Source organism: Ochotona princeps, chromosome 7 (genome assembly GCF_030435755.1).
Source record: "Ochotona princeps isolate mOchPri1 chromosome 7, mOchPri1.hap1, whole genome shotgun sequence".
In the NCBI taxonomy this organism is placed as follows: Eukaryota; Metazoa; Chordata; class Mammalia; order Lagomorpha; family Ochotonidae; genus Ochotona; species Ochotona princeps.
In genome coordinates, this window is record NC_080838.1 from 43,573,088 (window position 1) to 43,582,945 (window position 9,858).

Sequence of the window (9,858 nt, forward strand, 5' to 3'; positions counted from 1 at the left end):
ACAAAGGCAGATATACAGAGAAGAGGAGAGACAGAGAGGAAGATCTCTCATCAGATGGTTCACTCACCAAGTGGCCGCAACGGCTAGAGCTGAGCCAATCTGAAGCCAGGAGCCTGATGCTTCTTCTGGGTCTCCCATGCAAGTGCAGGGTCCCAAGGCTCCAGGCCATCCTTGACTGCTTTCCCAGGCCACAAGCAGGGAGCTGGATGGGAAGTGGGACTGGTGGGATTAGAACCGGTGCCCATGTGGGATACTGGAGCGTTCAAGGCGAAAACCTTAACCACTAGCTAATTTGATGCACTTTAAGCATGGTGTGATAGCCTACTTGCTAAATTCTTTCCCTGCATGTGGAGGGATCCCATTTGGACCCAGTTCATGTCCCAACTGCTTCACTTCCCATTTAGTTCCCTGCCTGAGAAAACAGTAAAGAATGACCCAAAGCCTTGGGACCCTGCACCTGTGAGGAAGACCCAGCGAAGCTCCTGGCTCCTGGCTTTGAATCAGCTCAGCTCTGGCTGTTGCAGACAGTGAATCAGCACATAAAAGATATTTCTCTCTGTCTCTCCTCTTTGTAAATCTGTCTTTCCAATAAAAATTTTTAAAAAATCTTTTAAAAATATTTGATGCATTTTAAGTTCATTTTTAAATAGAGTGTAATAAAAATATTCAGCTTCTTTCTTTTATGTGGCAACATTGAGTTTTGCACCATCGTTGTTGAAAAGACTATCCTCTTTCCATTGAATAGAGTTTCCACTCTTGCTGATTTGCCTGTGTTTGTAAGACCAAGTCCGTTGTTCTGCATTCTGTCTATGCTGGCACATCAATATTTGGGATTCTAGAGCTTGTAGAAGATTTCCGATTCAGGGATTGTGAATCATTCAACTTTCCTAGTGTTTTATTTCCCCTCCATTAAGAAAAGCAATGGACTTTTGTGTGTTTTTGTTTCTTAAAAATTTTGCTTAGTTCACTTATTGGTGCTAATTGTACAATTCTTAGGGTTTTTCATAAACAGTATCATATTATCCAGGACCAGAGATTCTTTTACTTCTTCCTTTCCAATTTTGATTCCTTTTCTATTTCTCTTGCCTGGCTATTAGAAGTAGACATCTATCATTGGTTTGAATAGAAGCAGTGTAGGCAGGCTTGTTGTCTTGTTCCTGCGAAGGGGAAAACCTTCAGTCTTCCATCAATGAATATTATTTTTGCCAAGGATTTTTTTTATTGTTGTTTATTTTTTTGACCGTTATTACATTTTCTTTCATTCCATTCTGCTAATGTTATCCATTACTTCTGTTAGTTTTGTATACTAAGCAATCCTTTCATTACATGATTAAATCTCAGTTGTGAGATAATTATTTTTTAATATCTGTTAAATTTGGTTTGCTGGTAATTTTCTGAGGTGTTTTACATCAATATGCAGTGAGGATATCAAACTATCCTTGTTCTTGTGATATGTTTATTATCAAGGTAATGCTGGTTCCCTGAAGTGAATTAGTTTTCAGTTTTATTGGAAGAGTTTGAGATAAATAGTGGTAATCACCATTTAAATATTTAGTAGAAATACTGGTGACAGCAAATGGTCTCAAGATTTTGTTTAATCTTTGTATTCATGATTTAGTCTTGGTACATTGTGTGTATTTCTAGGAATTTGCCTATTTCATTTAAGCAGTCTAATTTGTTAACATACAGATATTCACACCGATTTGTGGCTTGTGGTTTTTCATTTAAGGGGATGTACAGTAGCTGTGTAATGGAGACTATCATATCCAGATGTGAGGATACAATGCAGTATGCATCTCTACTTTCAGACCAAAATTTGACTTCCAATGAAACTGTTAACTATATCTTGACAATAGGATGCTGGACTCTCTGCCATTGTCCATGCCCGCAATGATGGACATATGACTGTGTATGAAGAACTATATTATAGTAATAATATAGGGGAATTCAGTGAGGGGAGAGGGGGTTGGGTAGGGGGTAAGGGAAATCTCAGGGCCTATGGAACTGTATCATAAAATAATAATAAGAAGAAGAAGTAAAAATAAAAAAAAAACAACAAGCTTGTGTGGCTTCTCTGCTTGTCTTCCCTCTTCCCCCAGATACAGGAAGGAGAGAGAATGTGCAAAGGGTGATCTCACCCACCTTCCTGTAGCCCTTGACCCTATTCACCCTAATCAACTATGGTAAAAATCATCAAAATTAAAAATAATCAATAATTTAAAAAGGCTTTATTGTTTAAAACAAATTTAGATTTGCAGTAAAATTGAGTGGAAGGTGCGATAATTCTCCACATCGATGCACAGCCTTCCTCATGACCAACGGCCACCACCATGAAATATGTTGACATATAGTTACGACTCAAGGCCCAGTGCTTACCTCTGAGTTCACTCTTGGGGTTCTGTGTTCTATAGTACAACCATTACTAATTGGTCCCATATATCTTCTTTCAAGTCTGCCAGTGTTGCTTCATATATTTTGGCATTTTGATATTTATTGTATATGTGTTTACTTTTGTCATGTCTTCTTGGCAAACTGATTATATGATTATACAGTACCATTTATCTTTCATAATAGATTTTTACAGATTATTTCTCTGGTATTAGTGTAGTTTTATGTGCTCTATTTTTGCTAGTAAAGAGTATTTTTTATCATTAAAGGTTTCATTATTGATTCAAAATATGATTACATAGAGAGGGAGAGACAGAAAGACCGTCTAACCACTGGTTCACTCCCCAAATGGCCACAACAGCCAAAGCTGGGCTGATCCAAAGCCAGAAGCTAGGAGTTATCTTCTAGGGTCTCTAAGACTTTAATCCATCCTCCTTAGATTCCCCAAGCACATTAGCAGGGAGCTAGATAGGAAGTGGAATGGCGGGGACTTGAAGCAGCACCCATGTGGAACGCCAGCACTGTAGACAGTCTTAACCTATTATGCCAGCCCCAATCCTTTTACTTTCAACTTTTGTGTGTCCTTAGATATAAAGTAAATCTCTTACAGATAATATAATTAGGGCCCGACGCAGTAGCCTAGTGGTTGTAGTCTTTGCCTTACACGTGCTGGGATCCCATATGGGTACAGGTTCGTATCCCGGCTGCTCTACTTTCTCTTTAGCTCCCTGCCTGTGCCTCAGAAAGCAGTACAGGATGGCCCAAAGCCTTGGGACCCTGCACCCACACTGGAGACCCAGAAGAGGCTCCTAGTTCCTGGTTTCTGATCATCTCAGCTCTGGCCATTGTAGCCACTTGGGGAGTGAACCAACGGATGAAAGATTTTTCTCCGTTTCTCCTCTGTAAATCTGACTTTCCAATAAAAAAATTTTTTTTAATTTAAATATATAATTAGATCCTGATGATTTTTGTATTTTTGCCAGTCTGTATCTTTTGAGTAAGGAGTTTAGTTTCTTTATTCTTTCTATAATTACCAATAGGACAGGATATTCAGCATTTTAGGTTGGGTTCTGTATGTCTTCTAATGTTTTATCCCTTTTTCTTCTATTACTATCTTCCTTTGTGTTTACAGGATTTCTTTTTTTTTTTTTTTTTAAGATTTATTATTATTGGAAAGCCGGATATACAGAGAGGAGGAGAGACAGAGAGGAAGACCTTCCTTCTGATGTTTCACTCCCCAAGTGAGCGCAACGGGCCGGTATGCGCTGATCCGATGCCAGGAACCAGGAACCTCTTCCAGGTCTCCCACGCGGATGCAGGGTCCCAATGCATTGGGCCGTCCTGGACTGCTTTCCCAGGCCACAAGCAAGGAGCTGGATGGGAAGTGGAGCTGCTGGGATTAGAACCGGCGCCCATATGGGATCCCGGGGCCTTCAAGGCGAGGACTTTAGCCGCTAGGCCACGCCACCGGGCCCTAATTTTAAGCATCTTTTAAAAATAGTTTTTGAACATTTCATTTATGGGACTGATGTTGCCATGCAGTAGGTTAAATGAATACTTGTGGTGCCGGCATTCCTTCCCGGAGTGCCAGTTCAAGTCCTAGGTACTCCACCTTCAATCCAGCCTTCTGCCAATGCGTCCCAGGAGGCAAGAGGTGACTGCCTGAATTCATGAATCCCTGCATCCATGTGAAATACCCACATGAAATTCTGGACTCTTAGCTTCAGCCTAGCCCTGCCCTGACTGTTGTGGGCATTCGGGGTAGAAACCCACAGATGAAAGATCTTTTTTTTTTTTTTTTACTATTTCTTTATTGCTCTGCCTTTTGGACTGATTTATTCCCTGATAGCTCGTAATGTCCAGGCCTGGGTCAAGCCACAGCAAGGAACCAGTTATTCCCAATGCAGTATTTTTTTGCCTGCTGTATATCTGATTTCCTAGAATTTCTGTAAGGTTATTTTAGGCAGATTTTATTGTTGGGTTTAGTTCCTGTTATTGTTTTATGTTCTATGGGGAAATGGGGTGTAGAATTTCCTAGTTTGCCATTTTGCTGCCATTACTCCTCAACTTAGGTCATGAAAAGTATTTTCAGAGTAGTTTTGGGGTGTTGTGAGTAATTCATACTTTAAAATTACTTATTTGAGAGAGAGAACATAGGAGAAAGGAGAGAGAGAGAGATCGCTCTTTATTGGTCATTCCCCAAATGCGTGCAACAGCTCAACAGCTGGGGCTGAAGTGGAAGCTGGGAATTCAGTCCAGAGCTTCTGATTGGCAGGAACCCAATCACTTGGGCCATCACCACTGTCTCTCCGTTTCTACATTAGCAGCAAACTGGAGTCAGGAGTCAGCCCTAGGAATGAAAGACTGGAAACCCAAGGTTGGATGCATGTTCCTTGACAGCCAGGCTAACTGCCTGCTCCGGGAGAGTCATATTTCTGACTATTCTGTGCACTGAAATTACTCTTAGGAACTGTTAAAGATTTCTGGATTTTTGAAACTATGAAAGTAATTATTAAATCCCACTAGGAAACATAGGAAACTGGACTTGTGGGAAGCTGTATTGGGAATTGAGAAGACAGCGTTTCTGGTATCTGCCATGAGGAAATCACTGAGGACATTACTCCAATGTGTCTTTTATGAGAACCCATGGAAGTTTTTCTCCTCGTGATAGGGTGGAGAATACACAAGTGTATGTCCAAATCAGGCAGAACATGTGTCATGTCCAGTAACCTCAGGAGGAAACAGAGCGACCGTTTGTGTTGGTGCAGTAGGATATAGAAACTGGCATATGTCCCGGCTACTCTGCTTCCTATCCAGCTCCCTGCTCACGGTCTGGGTAATAAGCAGGGAAGATTCAAGTGCTTGAATTCAAGTGCTGGATGAAAGTTCTATCTAGCTCCTGGCTCTGGCCAGGTCCAACCCATTGTGGCCATTTGGAAGGTGAATGAGCAGATGAAAGATCTCTCTATCCCTTTCCATCTTGCTCCCCATAACTCTGACTTGCAAATAAGTAAATGTTAATGAAATACAGAAAATTGAAGCAGGATCCCTTTTCCTGCTTTGCTATGCTACTCTTGCCCATCTCCCTGGATGTGGAAGCTGAAAGCAGGGTCTCTTACTTGTTTGATGACAGTTTGGTGACAAATTCCCTACATCTAAAATGGTGCTTGGCACCAGAATGAGTGGGGCTGGTTTCCTATCATAAGAAAATTGAAGATTATTATCTTCGGAAATCTTTCTATAGTGAGCTTTGTAATGAAACATGACAGAGACACACAAAAGGTAGCTGTCACGTGACTATATGTCTTCGATCCCTCTTGAGTGGATGCAGTGAAGTAATCAGGTTCAGACATGGGAGCAGCATTGATCAGCTCCTGGGAAGCAGAAATGCCCTGTTGGATGCCCTTTCCCCGTTACTCACCACCAAACCTCATCTCACCCAGTAAATGGCACCAAGTATGCCAAATAAATTCATGAATTTGCGGTGCTTGTTTTTGAACTACATCTAGATGAAAAAGATAGGGTGCTTTTGGGGTTTGGGCTTTTTTGCTCAACATTTTGTGTCTTAAATCCAGATTGTTCGGTGAGATTGTAGTTGAATGTTGTAACTTTTGGAAACTTTGTAAAAACACAATAGTTTGAAATGAATCAATACAGGGTGAAACCCCACATCTACAGAAAACCTCTAATAATATTCATTTTGTTGAGCACACAATGACAGACATGTGGCTGAGAAGTGACATGTATGGATGGCGTCACTTAATTTTCTCAACAGTTTCTTGAGAGCTAAGCATCGTTATCCTCACACACTGATAAACTTGGAGAGACGTTAACTATGTTGCTGCTTAATGACCAGCTCATAACTGAAGAGATCTCATCTGAATCCCAGTCCCTTCATGAGCCTTGCTTCTCTAAGTGAGTGTGCATTTAGGTCAACTAGGGAAGGAGGGACTGGAATTGATTTAGAGTTGCTCTTTTAGGGTCATCTGTGCCCTGTGACAGCATAGTTTCCCAGGACCTCCTTGCTGTCTGGAGCTGTGGACAGCCAGACTGCTTGCAGTTCTTCGCCTGAGGCTGACTCAGGAAGCAGAGCTGGAGGAGCTGAGCAACTGGGCCTGGCCCTGCTTCTGCATTGCAGAATAGAGCCAGAAAGGATTGGCTCCAGTTACAGCCTGTTTTCCTAAGGGCTGTCACAGTCACAGAACACAGACCCGGCTAGAGGTCAGCTCCAGCCAGCTGTGCTCAATTTTTTTTGGTTGGGGGTGGTGACTTTGGTCTGAGTTCAGTTGAGAAGTGGATGGCCTTGTCAGTTTGTAAGGTACAACTCCGGAACTTTTCTCAGGAGGCAAAAATCTTTCATTCTGGGGTTTATTTTGCCTAGTTCTCAGCTGTAATAAATATACCTGATTAGGGTTTCCTTGAGGCAACACGTGGCCTGCTCCAGTGTTTGTAGCCTTTCAACACTCTCAACTTCTTTGGACTCTTTTGCATCTGTTTGCAGAAGATATCAGCTAGCGAGACCAGGGACTACCATCTGCAGCAGCCAAGTCCGCATTCGCATTGTGCTGTCTCGAAATTTCGACCAAATTCTCCTTTTACCTCTCTCTCTCTCTTTTTTTCTTTTTTTATAGAAAGGAAAAAAAATGGCTTACTTCCTAGTTTGGCAGATTCAGCCACAATTTCATGCTCGGTTTAGATTTTTCAATTTCCTAGTTCTGGAGGAGAACAGAACCTTCCCTCTATATTCCAGTTATTTTCTGCACTTGTCTTATTTCAAGCTTTCATCCTGTGGGGTAAATTCTCTTGGTGTTGTGAATTCCCTGACAGTTCAACAAGGTTTCTTCTTTTCTGTAGGTCTCTGCTGCTTTCACAGATACACACTCTCTGGGGTTTTGGATCATGGCCTTTACTCTTCTGCAGATGTTAGTCCCTTTTTTTTTACAAGGCATCTCTCACCAAACTCTCCCTTTTCAGTTCTGCATCCTCTTTAAACAATGATTTTTAAACTGGATAAATGCAAAATCCATAGTCCCCCAAGCTTCCTGTAATTGATTTGGAAGAGTCAAACTTACTTGTCTCTGGGCATTCTCTTGGGCACATTCTCATGTTTGGCTCACATAATTTTCACGGCCACTTTTGGGATAGACATGACTGTTTATTCCAGGTTGATAAACAATGGTGTCCAACAGCATGTGTAACTTATCTGAAGACAGAGCAGAAATGAATCATTAAAAGTCAAAACTGGCGTTTGCACCATGGGTCAAAAGGCCAACCCTCCACCTGCAAGCATAATGGGTGCCATAATGGGTGTCAGTTGGTGACCTGGATGCTCCACTTTCAATCCAGCTCCCTGCATACGGTCTGAGAAAGCAAAAGAAGATAGTCCAAAGTCTTGGAATCCTACACTCAAATGGGAGATCTGGAAGACGCTCCTGGCTCCTGGCTTCAGATTGGCTCATCTCCAGCAGCTGTTTGGGGAGTGAGCTAGCCAATGGAAGATCTGTCTATGGCTTATCTCTTTGTAGATCTTTTCAAATAGACAGATAAACAGACAAATAAACAAATCCTTAAAAAGCAAAAGCAAGCAAGAAAGAAAAACTTTGTCTTGACCAATAATGTGGTAGAGCTAGTTAAGCCTCCACTGGTAATACTGTTGTGCTTTTTGGGCACTGGTTTGATCCCTGGCTGATCAACTTCTGATCCAGCTACCTGCTAATGTGCATGGAAAAGCAAAAGATAATCCAGGCACTTGGTTATCTGCATAAATGAGGGAGAACTGGAAGAAAGCTCTAGGCTCCTGGCTCAGCCCTGGCCATTGCTGCCATTTGGGGAGTAAGAGTAAACAAACAGAAGATCTCTCTCTTTCTGTGTCTGTGTGTGTTTCTTCTCCTGTCTTTATAATTCTTCCTTTAAAATATGTTCCTGCAGCTAATTAAGCCAACCAGCTCCCTTCTGCCATAGACGCCTGGTGTGCAATGGCTGCAAACAGCATTCTCCTTGGTAGTGTATGCAACCTGTTCCTTGTATGGGTTGCTCTAAGGGACCTCGGAGATAATCCTTCAAAGTGGCCAAGCCTGCTTCTCACCTCATGCTGTTCCTCATCTAGGCTGCAGACAGGTATGCAGGGTGCTTTTGGAAAGCCCCAGGGCACAGTCGCCAGGGTTCACATTGGCCAAGTCATCATGTCCATCTGCACCATGCTGCAGAACAAGGAACATGTGGTTGAGGTCCTATGCAGGGCCACGTTCAAGTTCCCTGGTTGCCAGAAGATCCACATCTCCAAGAAGTGGGGTTTTACTAAGTTCAATGCAGATTAATTTGAAGACATGGTGGCTGAGAAGCGGCTCATCCCTGATGGCTGTGGGGTCAAATACATCCCCAACCGTGGTCCCTTGGACAAGTGGTGAGCTCTCCACTCATGAGGCCTCTGCTCTTCTGCGCTCCTAAATTTGACCAAAATAAATCTTGATTGTTGAAAAAAAATATATCTTAAGGGTTGGTAGGAGGGCCAGTACTGTGGTTCAGTGAGTTAAATCATCATTTGCAGCACCAGTTTCCCATATAGGTGCCAATTCAATTCCCAGTTGCTCCACTTCTGATCCAGCTCTTTCTTCATGCACCTAGGAAAGCAACAGAAGATGGCCTGGGTGGTTGGGAGATATGAATGGAGCTCCTGGCTCCTGACTTCAATCTGGCCCAGCCCTGGCCATTTGCAACTATGTTGAGGTAGGCCAGTAGATGGAAAATCTCCCCCTCTCTGTGATTCTATCAGATTAAATAATTAAAAAGAATCTTTTGTCTCCTCTGCCCTATTGCCTCTAAGTTCTTTTATTTTTGATAATTACAGAAGAATGCTATTCGGTGGGGGAAGAATACATCCTATACAGTTTCTCAGGGTTTTGCTCTAAAACAGCAAGCCTTTGGGTAGTCTGTGCATTGCACCTGTCCAAATACTTGAAAGCTCTGTTGAGATTCCTCCTCTTCCTTAAACCTTCCCTGGGAGCATTCCTTCTCAATGCTGTCTTGTGTGTTTGAATAAGGAGAATTGTTTGATCAACTCTTTGAATCCTACTTCAAAACAGTCTTGTTCCTTAAAACAGAGTCCATTTCCACCTCCAATCGTCAGCGTCTTACGGGTGAATGGAACAGCTACTTCTCTAGGTTATTTTTTAGATTCAGCTGTTCTCTATAATATTGTAATTTTTATTAATAGGCAACAACTGTACATCTTTGTTTCATTTATTATAAAGTGCATTTTATTTTTTTAAAGCTTATTTGAAAGACAGACAGGAAGAGTGAGAGTAAGGGAGAGACTGTGCTAGTTTTATCTGCCTTCCTTCCCAAATGATTCTACCAGCCATGGCAGGACCAGGCTGAACCCAGCAGTGTAGGACTCTACCCAGGTTTCCTGCATAGGTGGCAGCGGCTCAAGCACTGGGACCTCCTTACTCACTACTTCCCTAGAGGCCT

At 42.2% G+C, this 9,858-nt stretch overlaps 1 non-coding gene across 1 annotated transcript; it reads left to right on the plus strand.

Moving 5' to 3' along the window:
- Positions 1–8,310: 8,310 nt before the first annotated feature.
- Positions 8,311–8,445, plus strand: LOC118759070 (small nucleolar RNA SNORA70). Its single transcript, XR_004995969.2, has one exon. It is a non-coding gene; the product is annotated as a small nucleolar RNA SNORA70 (small nucleolar RNA).
- Positions 8,446–9,858: the final 1,413 nt, after the last annotated feature.